The following is an 18,792-nucleotide window of genomic DNA, read 5'->3' as shown; positions in this document are numbered from 1 at the left end:
TGCTCAATTGAATTGCTTTGTTTGATTTTCCCAACCTTGAGTCCAATTTGTCCCCAGACTGCGCTATGTTTAGGTTCTGTGAAGAAAACCACACCTGCCTTGGAGGGATGACGCATGTGATGGCAGCAGGCCTGGGCAGCCTGCCCCACAAGCAGCCTGGGATCCGGTTTCCCAGCAGTTCTCACCGTCCTCCTTCCCGAATTCTCCAGGGTCTCCACATGGTTCAGGTGGAAAGCCACAGATCTTCCTTGACAACTCTCCTGCACCCTTTAAAGGATGCTGGTGCGGGGGGCTCTGGGAATGATGGCAGCTGCTTCCCCTCTTCCATTGCCCATCTCTCTTTGTCTGCCATACTGCAGGGATCATTTGAATGACCTAAATTCCCTGTCATTAGCCTGTTATATGAGTCCCCACTAACCAGGACCTCAGATTAGGCAGGGTGGTGGTCAGGTGGTCCCATTGTCCATTTCTTCCAGGGGCACAATGGGCAGAGGGTTGTGTCCTTTGAGAAGCATCTCAATGGGAAACAGCCTGCCTCAATGACCCTTATGGCAAATATTATCGTCTTGTTGCAATATTTTGTTTTATTTTTTTATCTTTTATTCATTTAAAAATCCACAGTTTCTGAGATAGTTCATAAGGAAATCTCATGGTTACAGGTGTGTTTGTAAGTTTGGGTTTTATTTTACAGGCTTAAAGTTGGAGGGGGCTTATTGTTCTGATGAGCAACATGAGACCCCAAGATAGGAAGTGAGTTGTCAAAGAGCCTACATGTCCTAGATTCAAACCCAGACCCCCTAACTCTGCCCTTGACTGGGCCACTGTTTAGGGATGTTTGAAAAATCCTCCTGATGTGTTGAGATCTGGGTGGACCTCTTAGTGAGGCCTCCAAGGTTTCACATTCCTTCTGTGATCCTGGAAGACAAAGAGGAGTTAATTTCCTCAACTTCGCTTTCAAGGTTTCCTGACTCCTGTTCCTTAAGAGTCTGCCATGATTCCACATTTTCAGATCAGTTGGGATGATGAGATGTCACAGGCCACACCCCCGGTGTTTTATGGCTAATTGATTTGGGGGTATACTAAGGAACATGCACATATCTGCAGTTGTCCCAGATCATTTGGGCCCAACCCTGGTCTCTGGGGATTTTTGTCCCATATGTTTCTTGAGAAAACAAAACAAATTAGGTTTTAATCAACACTTAAAAGTTCTTTCCAACTCAAAACAGCTGGTCTGAATAATTTATTCATATATATATATTTTTTTAAAACTAAGCAATCTGCTTTCATTTTTCAATGCAATGTGTTGCTCTGAAAAAAGCCTGGCCTCTACACTCGAATCCATGAACTTGAACCTCCTGGGAAAGAGTCAATGTCCTCCCCTCCAGCCCTCCCTCTGATAGAGCTGGACATATTCTTTCCAGAGATGAAGATCGTGACCCATCTGGACCTTCTCCCCTGGGCAGCTCTTGTTTCTAGTCTGTCATCTGTCCCCCACAACAGGTCTTCTTTGATTTCTTTTGATGGCTTAAGCATTCCATGGCAGTAGATGGAGTGGTAAATCTTAGCACGTCCTTTACGTGTACCAGAGGTCCATAGGAATTTCTGCAGAGTGGATCTGGGAGGATTCCTAAGGATAAAAACAGAATGCAAAAATGAATCTTCATTTATTAAGCATTTACTGTTTACTTGGTGCTGTGGGTTGCAAAGTCACAGTTAAGCTATCTGCAACTTCCCAGAACTTTCTATTCTTCTGTAAGATGAGTATGTCAGACATATGAGGGTGAGCCTGAGGACTCACAAATGGTAGGACCAGTACAAGTTTCCCAAAGGAGTTGATCTTAGCCCTGTTTCTTTTCCAGGTTTCATTCCTGAGCTTTTCTGGTTTTTTCCTCTACTAGGCAAAGTGACTTTCAGGTAAGTGAAGGAGCTTCCACAAAGACTAAACTCCATGCAATATGATATATTTTTGGCATCAAACCTCACATTTTCCCCAGAGGCCAATTTTTGGCTTAACTTGGACTGCCATTTATTGAAAAAAAAAAAACAGATAAGACATCACTTTTCTAGCAACTGCAAAGATTGGAGAAAATCAAGAATCTGACTCCTGGCTCAGGACATAGCAATGAGGTAGGTGAAGACATTCACCCTCCCCAAATGGTCCTTCAAGTGGCTCATTTGGTCTTCATGGCAGATGCATGATGGCGCCCCCAAAAAGAGTGTAGTTCCTTCTACCTCCAGCCTTGTAGACCAGTTATGTAGATATGAATCAGGCCCCAGATTGTTCCTAACTTTCCATACTTTGGCTACAAATAACACCAGCATGGGGGAAGATAATTGCCTATGGATCTGTTGCCCTGACCCCACCAAGCAACTGTCCTGGCTCCCTCACAGAGGTAGTAAACTGAGACCCAGGACTCATCTTATCTCTTCTGAATAGGAGTCTCTTCCCCAGATCACACTAGGCCGACTTTTCTTATCTCAAATATCCAAATCAAGGATGAGGCTATACTCAAATTCTTTTTAATATTCTCAATGGTAGCAAATCATATCTGTTGGATGGTGGATTGAGCAACAGTAAAAGTCATTCAAAGGCAAAGCTGGTAAAAAATGTGCTGGCAACTCTCACTGGTCCTGTTTGGAATGAACTATCAGTGGTCAAGTGACTTGCCCAGGATCATGTGGCCAGCATGTGTCACTATAAATAACAAAATTTAGTAATGACAATGAATATTAACCACAATTATGAAATGGTCACTATCAGTTGTTGTTAGTACTCTAAAGGTTACAAAATAATTTCCTCACTACAATCTTTAAAGGCAAAGTGCAAGTATCATCACCCTTTTACAAATAATGAAACCGAGGTTTTACTTTAAATGACTTGACTAAGGTCACTCAGCTAGTAACAGTGAGAAGCAAGACTGAAACCCAGACTGCATAGCAGCCTGTAAACAGAACCAGCCTGAGTCTGATTTCTTTTGTGGGGTTGTCAGTGTAACCACAGATGTTTATTGGGATGGATCTGTGAGAGGGCTGCCATTCATTCCATAATCTTTAATATTTTATAATTTATAAAACATTTCCATGACCCCTAAACCTGTGACACAGTGAATATCGTTACTCCATCATTTTACATGTGAGTTAACTAAGGCAGGGGAAGGCACAGTGAAGTCTCTCTAGGCACCAGCTGGTAAACAAAGTCATTCAAACTATGAGTCCCTGGTCTTTCCACCACTTGCTCACTTCTTCCTCTGAAAGCCTAACTACTTTTGTTTTTCTAAAAGACATTAATCCCAGAATATCCATTTGTAAGGAACTTTAGATGGGCTGCTGCTAGCACCTGAAAAGTCTCTCTTTTCTCTCAGGTCTCTTCCCACTGCTCCACATTTCCCAAGCTGTGAAGCAAAGAGACCCCTCATGGGAACGGAGGAGACTCTGGCAGCTTCCCCTTGTGACATTTCCCATGAGGAAGCTCAATGATGGCTTCTTTCTCTTGCCCCAGTGATGGTTCAGCTCTTTGGAGTGGACTAGACTCTGTAGGGCGACTCTTTCATTAGCTTCTCCCTTTCTCAGTTGAGGATCTTGGACAGAACAATCACCCTTTGGATGGTTCCCTTTTTGTAGTCGCCACTGTTCTGTGAGGTGCCTTGTCTAAATCTGCCCCCATTTTACAGATGAGGAAGATGAGGTTCAGGTATTTGGAGACACTTAGGACAATCGGATCCTTTATTTAGAGCTCAAAGAAAGCTCCAGGGCTTCTAGAAACTGCTGAGCCCAGAGAGGTTCACTAATGTATTCCAAGTCATACCAGCTAGGATTTGAAGTGAGGGTCTTTGCTTTCCAATCTCATGCTTTTTGTCCATCCCTATTTGTACAAAGGTGACCCAGCAGAGAGAATGCTGAGACTAGGTAGGAAGACCTGTGTTCAAGTCCAGCCCCAGACGTTTGCTAGCTGTGTTTTCTATGAGCAAGCCATTTGAATCTGGTCTGCCTCATTTTCCTCAACTGTAAAATGGAGATAATAAGAAGGCTCCCCTTGCAGGGTTGTTGTGAAGATCCAATGGGATCATCATTTTAAGCCCTTTGCAATCTTTAACAGACTCTCTACCAGCTTCTACTGGTTATTACAAACCAGACTCATGTAAGACAAGATTATTATCATTATTATTAGTAATAATAATAATAATAATTATTATTATTTGAAGCCAAGGTTCAAGTCTAGGTGTTCTGCCTCCAGATCTGGTGCTGATCTCACTACACCATGAGATCTGAGCATTTATTATTTTATTCACTAATTTATAACACTATGAGGAATTTAGAGAGTCCATGGGACAGCAGGAGAGCTCAGGGGAGGAGCAGATCTAGGCTGTGTGACTTTCGGCTTATGGCTTCACCTCTCTGGGTCTTAGTGGCATGATGCCTCCTGTCGTTGTGAGTCCTTCAGAGCAAGGACTTCCTGGCCTCTGGACCTGGCCTTGGGTCTGAGCACACTGATTAGTACAAGATCTGGGATTTCCTTGTTATAGGGACTTCTGTGATGGAAGAAAACATCCTCTCCCAACATGGATAGGTTCTTGCACTGCTACTAATAATTTTAGGGTGGCTTGAGGCACTGAAACGTGAAGTCATTTGGACAGTGCCCCAAAGGTAGATTGTATCCAAGATTTGAACTCAGGTCTTGCTCACTCTGAGGGGAGGGTTAAAAGTATTGGCCATGCCATCAGGAAGCCCAGTCTTCAGATCCTGTCTCAGGTACCTACCAACTTTGTGATCCAAGATGTCTCTTAATTTATTGCTAATTTTTTCAATGGGGGGTTGGCCTAGATATCCTATGATCACATGGAATGCTCTCTAGCCTTACAAGGTGATCAATAAATGGGGTTGATTTCTATTCTTTTTTCCAGTTTCCAAATTTTGTGTGTGTCTGTGTGTGTGTCTGTGTGTGTGTGTATGTGGGTGGGTGGGTGTCTCAGAAGTCTAGGAAATTAGTTCATGAGTTTTCTTTTGTTATCTTTCACACACACATACTCACATGCACACACACACACACACACACACACACACACACACACATACACAACCAACAGCAACAAAAAACACCTAAAAAAACCCTCTTCCTCTCCCAACATAAGGCAATAAAAATACCCACCACCAATGAAGGGAAATGGTCTGATTTTCTAATGTTTACAAACTGGAAACAGTTTACATTTTGGTTTTTCTGGCCTATATCTTAGGCTGACGTGTATGTGTGTGTGTGTGTGTGTGTGTGTGTGTGTGTGTGTGTGTGTGTGTGTGTGAGGGGGTGGGGGGACTGAAAACTATATGAAAATCTAAGCCAAGCCAGCATTGTCACTGTTTCATGGAAAGGGGCCTGGGGACGTCCTTCGCATTTTCATATGGAATTTCATGAAAATGTGATTTTTGCCATGATCCCTTTTGTGGGCTCATCCCGGCTCCCTTGAAAAGGGATCCCTGTGTTCCAAGGGAAGCTTGGTCCGGGATCGAGCCAAGGCGCCTTTGCAGAGTCCAGGCCCCGTGATGGGCAGATGGAGGCTTTCACGATGTCAGGAAGTGTCAGATATTAGGTTTGGCTCGGGAGGGTGGCTACTCTCCAAACAGATTGGGAAACAGACAGAAAGAGCAAGAACACCATTTGTTGTATCTCCTTAGATTGTGAACAGAAGGAAGCAAGCCGGAGCATCCTTTTCCACATCTTTCCCCTACTCCTTGTGAAAACAGTTTAGGATTTGTTATGTTCTATTAGCCCTTTCATTATGCAAAAACATGGGAAAGCCGGAGACGCTGCGAAAGGAATTGGTTTCCATTGTGCTTGTCTGGGGAGCTTGGCGAGGGCCAGGCCTATGGGAAAGAAAGAGTTCCCCCCATTGGAAATCTTGGCTATCAAAACCTGAGGGAAAGCTGAGGGCTGGTGGGTTAGGAGGGAGCTGGGTGGGAAGAGGAGGCTGCCCAACCTCCCAGCGGCTCCTGCCTCCTCAACAGAGGTGGCTTCTAGAAAAGTCTCTGAGCTGAGAGCTTGCTTGTCTCTGTGCATAGAAAGAAAATTGGATTCCGCAGCTAGAGGGCAGTATCAGCTCCGAGTCAGAGAAACTGAGTCTAATGCATGGACCCAGATAATGGTGTTTCTGACTATGCTAAGCTGATTAAATTATAATAATAACTCATTATGATAATTTATGAATAACTTTGCTTGGGAAATGCCTTTCAGATACAATCTCATTTGATCCCACTAAGAACCTGAGAGTTAAGACTCAGATGGGTAAGGTTTATGACTGTCCCCTCCCTCCCTTCCTCCCTAAACCTGAAAAAGTGTTTTATTAGCTTTTTATTAGACAAACTTTTGTTTTGTATCCCTTGGATATCATCCCTTACTTCAGGTCTGGGTTGGATCAGCACTCGTGAGTTTTCACAGGAACAAATATAAGAGTCTTTTTCTAAGCTTAGACTAGGAGTCTGGCCTGGACTTAGTGGGGCTCGTCTTGGCTATTGAAGTTTCCTTTAAATTTATCATCAATCAATCAATCATTCAATCTATGAGCATTCATTAAAGACCTACTGAGTGCCAGACTAAGGATATAACAATTAAACATATATGTGTATGTATGTATAAATATGCATGTATATTTAATCATACATAATATATAATTTTAGATAATGTAATAATTTAATTTTTTATATCTAGATAGATATAGATATAGATATAAACATAGATATAGATGATATAGATATAGATGTAAAATCCCTGGACTCCAAGGGTGACAGGGAGTTTGCATTTCATGTGGGAGAGAGAAAAATGCAAAACTAAACTCAATATTAAGTAGCAACCTTACATCATAATAATAATGATAATATAATGCTAAAGCCCTGGAGATAGGGATAGGGAGAAGACGGACTTTCCAACTGAGGAGATGTCACATGAACAGATGACACAAAGAAGAACACTCTGAACCCTCAGTGGTGTGGACATCTCTGCCTCCAAGGAGGCCCTGTGGGCCTCTTCTCTAGTTCAATAACCCTTTGATTCATGGAATCAAATCTAGGTTCTTAATGAATTAATGAATGCTCATCGATTGATTGATAGTGGGTGATCCCTAAAATTGGAAGGAAGCTTAAATAACCCTGATTCAAGAAATAACAATGAAGAAATAAAAACATAAGACTGGACTGTGTTTCTCCATAAACAAGGACACAGGTTCAAATTCTGCCTCTAGCATTTTGGAGAAATCAACTTCTTTGGACATTTTTTCCCACCTCTATAACATGAGAATGGTAGGTAGGGCTTGAAAAGCATTCTGCCTTTTGGGGTTCTATCTATCATCCCTCCATCCTCTCCAGGGGAGTGTTTCACTTAGGTGCCTAGCTATGTTTGTGGAATTGTCTGAAAGTGATACTGGCCACATCCGGGGTACCAGAGATGCCTATATAGATAAATATTAATGAAGTAGCTAAATAGTATAGTGAATAGAGTACTGGGCCTAGACCTGAGTTCAAATCCAGATTTAGACACACACTAGCTGGGTGATCCTGGGCAAATCATTTCACCCTGATTGCCTCAATTCTCATCTCTAAAGTGAACTGGAAAAGTATATGTCAAACCCCTCTGCCCCCCAAATTCAAATGGGGTCCTAAAGAGCTAGACACAACTGAAACAACTGAACAACACAATTGATACAAATAAAAAGTAACTGGGGCAGGGGGGTGACCCTAGCAGTTGTGAGGAGGAAGAGTCTGATTGACCTGTGCCTTGAAGAAAAAGAGGCTCTTTGTTAAATCAGAATCCTCACTAATTGAAATAAATAACTAAGAGAGGGGGTTAAAACCTAATGGGTTAAACTAAATGATCAAACTAAGTGAGACTTTAGAGATATCAGTTCACCTTTTCCATTCCATAGTTAACTGAGTCCCTGAGAGAGCCAGAGACTCACCCATGGTTTCAGAACACTCCAGATCCAACTCCTTCAGTCTGATGTCCTTCCCATTCCACCAGAAGAGAGGAGAGCACTCTGGAGGAGTCAGCAGAAGGGGCTGGGTTTTACGTTTTCAGCTTTCCAACTCCATCTGGACCAGCACCCGCATCTGCCTTTCCCTCTGTCTCTCTGTTTGTCTTTCTCTTTGTCCCTCTCTGTCTCTCTCTGTCTCTGTGTCTGTCTGTTTCTCCATCTCTCCTTTCTCTATTTGGTTTTGTCCCTCTGTCACACACATGTATGTATAATATATATGAGAGTTGCTTTGCCTCCAAGCCCCCCGCCCTGCCCCTGAATACACTGAAGTCAGCCCTAAATAGCACCCCACCATAACCAGGCTGCTCGAGTCGTTTAACATACGTGAAGGTTGAGTGGGGAGTTTTAGTTCAATCGTTAATGGAAAAGAAACTTTAATTGGTCTAATTGTGGCAATCCTTTGAAAACTGTATGGCAAAAAAAAAAAAATCATTTCACAGAAAATAACTATCTTCTTTGATTTCCACAAACCGCTTTGCGAAAAATTTTAAAAAGACAGAAAGAAAAAAAAATGAAAGTCATTCTGAACTCTTGAAAGAAAAGTATCACATGTAGAGAACAGTGAAGCCTCCAGGGAAAAACTCTGAAGCTGACCTTGGTGGACAGGATGATTCCTCCACTGAGTTATCTTTCCTTTTTTTCTTTGTTTATCCTTTAGTCTTTGTTTTATTCTTTACACACACAAACACACACACACACACACACACACACACACACACACACACACACACACACACACAAATTCCCAAAATCTGCTGTCTTCTGTGGCCAGATTAGAAGCTCTTTGAGGGCAGAAGTTTCTGTTTTTGTCGTTTCTTCTCCAGGTGCCTGGCAATGAGGACAGGAACATGACTTGTGAACATTTTGGTCCAGAGCATTCCTCCATTTAGGGAATCTCTATAATAATCCAATGTGGCCCTTTCTTGGAAATTTAGCAGCTTAGTTGGTTGCCTAGAGGGATGAGGGAGAAGTGAATGACACATGGTCACACAGACTGCATGTCTTTGTATGTGTGTATACATGTGATGCACGTGGACACAGCCTGTCTATGTACTATGCACTCTGAACCACTGTCACCAGGTAATACTTCATAGACTGGTTTATTAATAACTGTCTGAGAGGGGAGGGCTGTTCCTTGATCAATGATATAATCAAAAACATAAGCTATCAATTGCCTAAGTTAAAAATAAAAGAAAGGCCCATCTTTTTTGGGAACCATTTTGACCCAGACCAAGCACAAAATTGAAATGAAATGTATGTATGTAGGTGGGCCTGAAATTCCAGAAGCTCTGCCCTCAGATACTTACTTATTGGTTCAGTGGCCCCAGACAAATCTTCCTTGGCTTCCTCATCCATAAAATAAGGAGAATAAGAGTTCCTCCTTCCCCAGCTTATGTTGAGGATCAACGGAGTTATTTCTAAAGGCTTCTGTAAACATTAAAGCCCAGTCAGTGTCCTTATTGCTGTTTTAGTTATGTCTATGTTATGTGAAAAGCAGCTTTCAGAAAGGTTTTTATTCTTGCTTATCTTGGGTTCCTCGGCAATGATGTTCTTGAGCTGCCTATTGATGTGGGGTTCATGTCTGCTGATAAGGAGAGATAATAGATAAATCATCCATTGAGGTTTATTGGGTCTTATTTGAAAGGGACTTTGTGAGAGGTATGGAGCCCCTGCCTTCAGGAAACTTCTAGTCTTCCCAAGCCAATCGCTGATCTTTCATCTAGAAGGCAAGGCAGTTGGTGATGGACCAGAGGGCAAAGAGGTGATGGGCAGACCGTCCGACTCTACTTCCCAGGGAGCCCCCTTTCCTTGGGATGGCTGTCCTTTTTGGAAGGGTCCTGCTTCGGAGCAGTCGGCTGCTGGCACTCTCCGGCCCCACTCATTGGCAGCAAATGCTGGCTCAGCCCTGACAGATTGATGCCTGCTTCCTGGGGATTAATAACCAACTGAGAAGCGTTGATGGCCTCGCACGGGGCCAGGAGTCATTACCCTCGGCTGGTCATTAATCCCCAGGCAGTGCCCCTCCTTCCACATGGGCAATTGCTTGGTAAAGTTGAAAATGGAAATATATTTCTATGATGCAGGAGATTTCTCTTTTCCTTCAGATAGTGAGATTACAGTTAGCACGGGAGAGCTATTGCAAGATACTTAATGTCCTGGATATTAGCAGGCCCGATTGCCTAATGGGGCTCTCCACACTCCGACTGTGCAGGCCTCGGGTTTTCTTCTTCCTCCCTCATCCCAACAATCAAGGAATGCCAACATCAGCCTTAAGTCCCTTGTGCATTACCCCCAAGCCTGGCTGCCTCATCGGAACCTTATCAATAGCACAGGACTTGTCAAATTGTTTGCAATTTTAATTATGAGGTGGTCAAATAAAGGCAACAGAAACCTGGGGGTGGGAGGGGAGGTCACATGTGTTCTGTGACAGGACACCAGAATTGTGCTAGATAGGAAGTGATCATGTCTGCCGTGTCATCAGGTTTTTGGATCATATATAAACATACATAGCTGAAATGATGCATACACACACACACACACACACATACACACACATGCCTCTGCATATACATAGGTGGGGTTGCAATAGTAGGGGGAGACATTTAGGTGGATGGCAACTGAGAGATAATCCAGGCCAACATATTCATTTTACAGATGAGGAAACTGAGGCACAATGTAGGACCATAATTCTAGAGCTCAAAAGGACCTTGGAGGTCATCTAGTCTGATATTTTCATTGTATTCGTTTATTATATCATAGGTTTGCTTGTTATCCTTGCCCAGGGGCCATGGCAATCTTTTGAACATTGCTCCAATTTTAGTATACACTCACCTATTCATTTTACATAAGTGGAAACTGAGGTCTAGATAGGGGATCAGGCCTTACCAGGATCTCAAACATGGAAAAAGAGGGTGGTATGGAAATATTGGGAAATATAGGGGAAGCCTAGATTTGGTCAAAATAAGGTGTGGGGGGGGGAAGCTCACCAATCATAGCCCAGGGTGGTTTTAGGGACTACATTCAAGGCCCCAGTGTTGGAGATGCTCTGAATAGAAAAGTTAGAGAGATTCATGGCTAGGGAAAAGACTGGACTGAAATCCCAAAGGGCATCTTGGCAGTCCCCTCACCTGGCCCCTGATGAGGGGGAAGCCTGCCCAATATCACGCATAGGTCCAGATTCCTGATCCCTGGCTCCAAATCTAGTTCATTTCTAACCTTCTAATTTATTTGAATTCTTTAGCTGACTTGTTGGTATTGTGAGCTCTCACAGCCAACAAAGTGTGTGGCAACTTAGGGAAGTGGTCCCTGGCTGGGCACCCTGTCCTCTTTTGCAAATGACTGCTACTTTCAGGATCTTGTGACCAAAGTATGCAAACATAAGCAACCCTGAGATAAAAGACTGGATTCTGTTTAGGATCCTTCCATCAGTCACTTTGGACACAGAGTCATTCCTGCCCAGACCCTTGGCCTAAGACCACAGGCACAGCCCAGTGCATTCAGTTTTCCCAGGGACACACATGGCCCAGACGAATAAGCAATGGCTAATCCACAGCCCCCTCCAGGAGGCAAGGAGACTCACCAGAGCAATGCCCCACAGAGACCTTCCTTGACTCTCTTGCTTTCCTTCCTCAGGGTGGGGTATAAAGGTCAGTCCAGGGAGATGGGTCCAGGAACCACCTCTGGGTTTGTCTGCTGTTCTATCAGGTCACTAGGTAGTTTCAGATCAGGAGAAGAGCAGGTCCCCTCAGGACTGTCTTCCCACTCTCTTCCTGCTCTTTCTCCTTCCCCTTGCTTGTGGCACCATCCACTCTGAAACAGAGCAAACAGCCCCCTCCCTCCAGATGAAGGTTTAGGGAGCCCCTCTCATCCAAATGGGTGCTGCTGGTGTGGGACACATATCAGTACTGATAGGACTGGCCTGGACATGAATCTCAATGTCCATGGAATATCACGGTGAACAATTTTATTCCAGATTTCTATCCACTTTGGAAGGAGCACTGAGGGACTTGTCTTGCTTTGAAAATTACTTGGAGACAACTGGTTGATTCAGTAGATAGAATTTTGAACATGGAGTCAAGAAAAACGTGAGTTCAAATCTAGCCTCAGATTCTTCCTAGATATGTGACCCTGGACAAGTTGCTTGCCTTTCCTCAGCCTGTTTCTTCAACTTTAAAATGACCATAATAACTGCATCTTTATCACCCAGTAATTGTGAAGATGGACTGAGATACCAAACTTAAAAATGCCATAGAAATGCTCACCTTCACCATCATCATCAATTATTATTGTGGTTGATACATTGAAAATGAGAGAAATTTGAGAGTGTGGCTAATTTGGCTCCTCCAGGACCTGTGGTTTCTTTGAATTGTTGGTGAAGAGGGTGGACTTCCCTTCCTCCTTCAAGTTCCAGATGACCAAGGAAGCCAGGAGTTCTCAATCCCTCTCCCCCCCAATCACTGGTAGACTAAGTCACAGTCATTATGCATCCAAGGCAAGGCTTAAACTCAGGTCTTGCCTTGGATACATCATGATTTTGTGACTTTGGGAAGGTCACTTAGCCTTCCAGGATCAATCCAAGCACCTCCCCAAGATCACAGACAATTGTTGATCTTCATGGTTGGAGAGTTTTCTCTGCACCAGTGAAATCACAGATCTAGAACCAAACCAAACGACTCACCAGATGCTAACATCAATGACTGAATGACCATTTGTGAAGTATAGTGCTTTGGAGGGAATTTGTATTCAGGTATGGCTTGGACTGGATGTAACTGCAGGTCCCTTTCCACTCAGAGAATTTTGCAGCATGAAAGACTATTCAAATTAGAAGCGCCCACAATAGTGATTCAGAATTTATAATTCTTTTATTGTATAAAAAAGAAATGGAAACACAATTTAGCTAAAAGTGATTTTGGTCCAGTGTGAATATTTTGTAAACTCTCTAACTTCATGCCAAAGACTGTCCCTGGAAATTGGAGTGGTGGTGAGACAGCTGCCTCACTGTCCCAAAATACACACAATTCTTCTCTGAGGCCTGGACAGCCAACTCTGGCAGATGGCTTAGGTGGAGACCTGCCCAGGACATTCCAAGCCCTGTTCTGGCCCAGTTCCATGAGCTTCTCCATTGGTATGGACCATATCAACCCAGATACTGGGAGCCATTGTGGCCATGGTTAGTCTTCCTATACCTTTGGCAACTATTTTAGAACAGGAAGGAGAGTAAATTAAAGGATTTTTGAATCCTTATAATCTCACGATCCCCCTCCCCCAGTTCTGCAAATACTTACCACCTCAGCCATGATTTAACTGAGCATTGGGATTTCATAATAAGGACAGCATGGTGGAGCCAGCCCCTCCATGAAGAGGACAGCTTGGTGACCTGGACAAATTAAAGGGTGTGTGAGTCAAAAATCCTATTCCTTAATCACCTTGACTTGATTTCATGGGCCTTATGGGTTTAGTGCTGCAAAGATCTCAGAGGTCTTCTAGGCTAACTCCATGATTTTTACAGAAGAGGAAACCAAGAGCTAGACTGGTTAATTGTCTATAAGTCAGGTAGCCATGAAGTGGCAAAGCGAGATTGGAAGTCAGATTTCTGCCTTTAAATTCAAGGTTCACTTCCTTGTATTGCACTTAATCAAAACCAAACAATCAATAATCATGTAATCATTAAGTGCCTACTGTATATTTAACAAAGACAGCCAGATGCCACAGTGGATAGAGCAACAGGCCTGGAGTAAGGGAAACCTGAGTTAAATCTGGCCTCAGAACCTTACTGGTGGTGTGTCCCTGGACAAGTCACTTCACCACATTTGCCTCAGTCTCCCCATTTGTAAAATGAACTGGGGAAGGAAACGGAAAACTGTAGTAGTATCTGCCAAGAAAACCCCAAATGAGGGCACAAAGAGTCAAATATGACTGCAACAGTTGAACAAAAGTCAAATATTTGGGAATGAGTTAGACACCAGGAAGACAAAGATGAAAATAATTCAGTTCCTGCCCTCGGGGAGCTGACAGTCTAAGTCAATAGCAAATGAATGAATGCATACCCCAAGTCCACACTTCATGGTCCCATAGTACAGAACCCCATGGAGAAACACAGTGAGCTACGTTGAGTCAGCTTCCTTTGCCACGACTACCACACATGGCAATGTGAATGCCCATCTCATTTTCCGGATGGACGTAGAGAGCCCAGGGCATTTCTTTTTAAAGTAATGAATTTCACAGGCACTTGGCAAGGAGCTATAAAAGCTAGTTTACTTGCAGAAATGTAACTGGATCCTAAGTTATACCACTGTTTCATTATTCTTAATAGCTCCGAGTCAATCCAAAGATATTTCATCCTGCAGTTTGCAACTGATATGGAAATGTATAATGTTAATCATCGAAATACTTTACAAACTGACCATAAACCAGTGTTTATGGCTAGTTAATCATCGTATTACTTTGCTTTAGGTAATTTAGTACATTACCATAATGTAGCAATCTACTTAATATAAATTTTAAGGGGAACACAATAAAAGTGGTAGAGCATTCATATATTATACTTCTAACCAGAAATTCAGAAACATAACTGAAGTTTGGACAGAGCTCAGATGGTCTATGACTTTGGTTTCTTCTAGCTTTGCTGGGAAGAGAGTCAAGCTAGCATGAAGGCCAAGGGAACCAAGGGCAGGCCTAGCTTTGGAACTCTCTGCCTCCTGCTCCATCCTTCAACTGCCTCAGTGAGTCAGGTGGGGGAGGCATCAGATCTCACAGGTCCAGGCTCTCTAGGATGAGGGAACTTCATTGGGATCCTTCCTCATAGATGTGAGAGAGTGGTTGGTCTCATCTTCAGGACAATCCAAGTGATTCCCTATTAAGCTGACTAGACAGATTGGTTTAAGTTCCTCAGATCAGGCAGCTAGACTGATAGAAGTTTGGGGGCCATGGCTTCCTTTGACTGCTCAGGAAACTAAGCCCAAGAAAGTCCAAGGAAGTAGAATGATTCTGTTCTTAGGGAGGTTTGATTCTTGAGGCTGTGAACTCATTCACTCCAAAATCCATCTTGGAAGAGAAAAATCTAAAGAGTGACACTAAGTCAAGATCACAAATTCTGACATGGTATTGGATCGTGGGGGCACATGTCTTCAACCCACTTAGACTGTAACTTCTAAGAAATCAGGGATTTTTAATCCCCTATACATAGAATAGGTGTTTATGAAATGTTTTCAGAATTATGATTTTTTTAAAATATAATCTCACCCTTTTCTTGGCCTTGATGGAATCCAGATAGAAAGAGCCCAAGGACAAGTCCCTTTCCTGCTATTCTTTTTGTTTAACTTAATGCTCTATGGGCCATTGCACAGGTAGAACAAATAGCTACTTTTTTCATTTGAATAAGATAACTAAGTAATAGATGTTTAATAAATACTTATTGCTTGTGGTAAATGATGATGTTTTTGCCCTTTCTTATCAAAGAAGGCCATGGCATTAGGGAAGTGATGCCATGACAAGCACATGTAGTGGATTTGTGGGGAGGCTGTGCTAAGTCACCAGCCTCACTTTCTTCTCCAGTCATCTGATTTTAGTGGTCAGATATGAATGAGGATGACTGGAGATGACCCTGGATGTGAAACAATCAGGGTTCAGTGACTTTTCCAGGGTCACAAGCTAGTCAAGTGTTTGAGGCTGGATTCAAACTCCTGGTCCCCCTAATTCTAAGGCCAGTATTCTATCCACTATACCACCAAGCTGTCCCATGGGGAAAGTAGTGGATTTGAAGGGAAGAGTACCTGATTCCAAATTCTGTCTCAGACCCTTACTGGTTGTATGACCCTGGGTAAGTCACTGAACCTCTAGATGTCACGGTTCTCTTATCTATAAAATGGTGATGATAGCAGTATCTATTTCCCACAGTTATCATGATGATCAGATGAGACAATAATTCTAAAGCACTTTGTAAAACAAACTACAGTATATCCTGGTGATGATGATGATGGTGGCAATGATTTCACCTCTGTGGGCTCTCTGAAAGCATCATTGATACAACTATTGTGGCAGGTGGAGTGACAGAGAGATCATGAATTTTATCTTCTTCCCATAGTTTTAATTTGCTCCACAAATTAGGTTTCCATATACACTCAACAGGTTTCCTTCAGAATCATTTGGAGACGATTGTTAATTGTTTTGCTTTGTTACAGTGCAGCTTCTGTTACTGGTGTTCTGGGGGGGGATATTTTGGCCGCTGGTCTTTGTGGGGTTATCGCTGTTGCTGTTCTTCTTGCCGTGCTGCCATTGTCTCTGAGGTTATCGCTCCTGAAGCAGGGGTTGGTAGTCTCATTGTTGGTGGTGTTGCTGCTGGTATATCTCCCATTGCCACCTCTTGGGCTGTTCCTATGTCTTTGCTGGCATTGCTGCCTCGGCTACGTGGTTGGCATTGTGCTGGTGCCCTAGATAGCTCGAGTACCAAGCAAGGAAACCCCCAGATTGACCCTGGGCAGGAACATGCCCCTGAAGGAGAGGCATCTACTCCTTTCTTGCTTCTTAAATAAGCATCTTGTAGAAACAGGGTCCTCTGTCTGGGGCCCTGCTTATGATAGACTCATGGCATTATCTGCTCTGGGTCAAGTCCCAACCAAGATAGCATAGTTTCTATTGGATTGTTATTTCTTTGTTGTCAAATTCTCAATTATAGACAAATATATGTCAAGAGATTTAGAGGGAGTCCCCTAACACCTTGAGTGAACCCTCTCTGCTCAAGGGGAATTGATGGGAGGCCATACAGAAGGACCACTCACCATTAATAGTGATGCATAGGCTGGGATCTTCATCACCCATGGATGAGTTCATAGATCAGTTGACAGATTGGAGAATTGAAAGATCAAGACAAGAAAAATATCAGTTATTAGCAATGCCAGCACTAATCACAACTGCTGACATTCCAGAACTTGCCTTCTCCCTACCCCCAGTATGGTCTTCTAAGACCCAGCTCCCCAGATTTCCTGTATAAGTAGACCAGGCTGACTTTGTTTCTGCAGAAAGTATTTATTTACACACTCAGTTGCTAGACAATTGAGTTTCAATTGTGGTCAACACTGTTTTAATCTGTCATGGGTGTGCCCTATCTGCCAAGGTATTTCCATTTATTGTCACATTCAACAGATGCCAGGACATTTGTGGTAGAGGTGTGATTAGGCTCCTAGACTTAGAACTGGGAGTTCCTCTCATACAAACCTTCCTTTGTTTTCTAAATGAGGATTGAACTTGCCCATAGCCAGACAAGTCCCGGGCAGGAGAACAGAATGGGACTTCAGGTTTACTGACTTGAAATCAGGGGCTGATCCAGCTGTGTAATGCAAGTTGCTGCTACAGCTTGGGATCCACATCTGCCTGAAGCTCCTTGACCATTTTTTCATATGTGGATAAAAGAAATGGTATTTGGAATGTTCTCTTTCCCTTTCACTCCTTTACTATCTTTATGCTTCCAGAATGCAGTATTTTGCACAGGCAGATTCTTCATTGCTTTCTGAGCCTGATCCTGACTCCTAAGGATCCATTGAATCCATTGTCATGGTGTCAACTTCTCAGAAAAGAGCTTTGCAAACTGAAGAGCTGAACCTGAGATAGGGCAGCACAACTGTTGAATCTATAAGTCAAACCTTTCCAATTTTGTATACTGGGCCCAAGTTTGTACCCTTTTGAGTACCCTTCTGAATCCCAGAGTCATCTGCCCTTCACAAAATGGTGAGGAACTAAGTCCTCAGAGAAAGTTTGCTTATGTATAAAGCAAGGCAAAAGTCCTCTGTTGAAATGTGTGCAGACTATGCTAGGGAGCTTTGGCTAACTCCTTCCAGAAGCAGATTGAAAACCCAAAATTCAACTACTCAAGTCCCTCAGGGTTTTATAACTATTTTCAGGAATTGGGGTGGGAGGGTTCTAATACCATAGTCCATCAACCAAAATGAAGTAGCTTTTAGGAAGTCATAGATATAAGGTCTCACTAAATACTACTTATAACAATTAGTTACAATCATTAGGATGAAAACACATGCTACAAAAACCTCCCTCTAAAGTTGATCACACTCTCCCATCAGTTCATACAGGGAAAAATAGGCTCAACCTGAGGGCCCACATGACTCAATCCTGATGGTCCCTAGGGGAGTCTTTCAGATCTTCCTTTTGAGGATGACAAAGTACTCTTTCTCTGATCAGGTAGGGTAAGGGGGTGGGAGGCAAAGGGAGACAAGGTTCTCGCTTCTTTCCAGTTTGATTCCTTCTGAGAGGTGGCTCTCTCTACTACCAGATGTTCACCCAACTTCCACCATGTGTTGGGTCAAACAGACTTGATGGTTTATACATGATGTCTAGAATGGGAGCAGGTTCCCTCCGCCAATTCAAATGCTCTCCCTAGGGTGCAATGTTTTTTTCTTGGCCCCCCCAGAGTCATCTCTTTTTACACTCTATTGAAATGCCTCTGACTGATTTGGTTCAAAGTATAAGATCATTTTATCATTTAATTTAGATAAATGGGTTAATTCGATTAATTTATTCTATCCCCCACCACACCCCCACGCACCCACATAGCATCAGAAGAGAATGATATGAAATTACTTTTTATTCACAGAGGTTTGTACTTGACAATTGTCATTGTAAGACATTCCACTTTCCTCCTTAGAGGAGCTGTTGAAAGGAGGGGTGAGCCGCTCATTAGAATTCAGTTGGAAGGAGACATATTGAATCCCAACAAGAGCAGTCAGAGGCAGGTCTGCTCCTTCGCTTTCCCCAGCTCTGGTAAGCA

Source organism: Macrotis lagotis, chromosome 7 (genome assembly GCF_037893015.1).
Source record: "Macrotis lagotis isolate mMagLag1 chromosome 7, bilby.v1.9.chrom.fasta, whole genome shotgun sequence".
Classification (NCBI taxonomy): Eukaryota; Metazoa; Chordata; class Mammalia; order Peramelemorphia; family Peramelidae; genus Macrotis; species Macrotis lagotis.
This window is presented reverse-complemented; position numbering follows the sequence as displayed.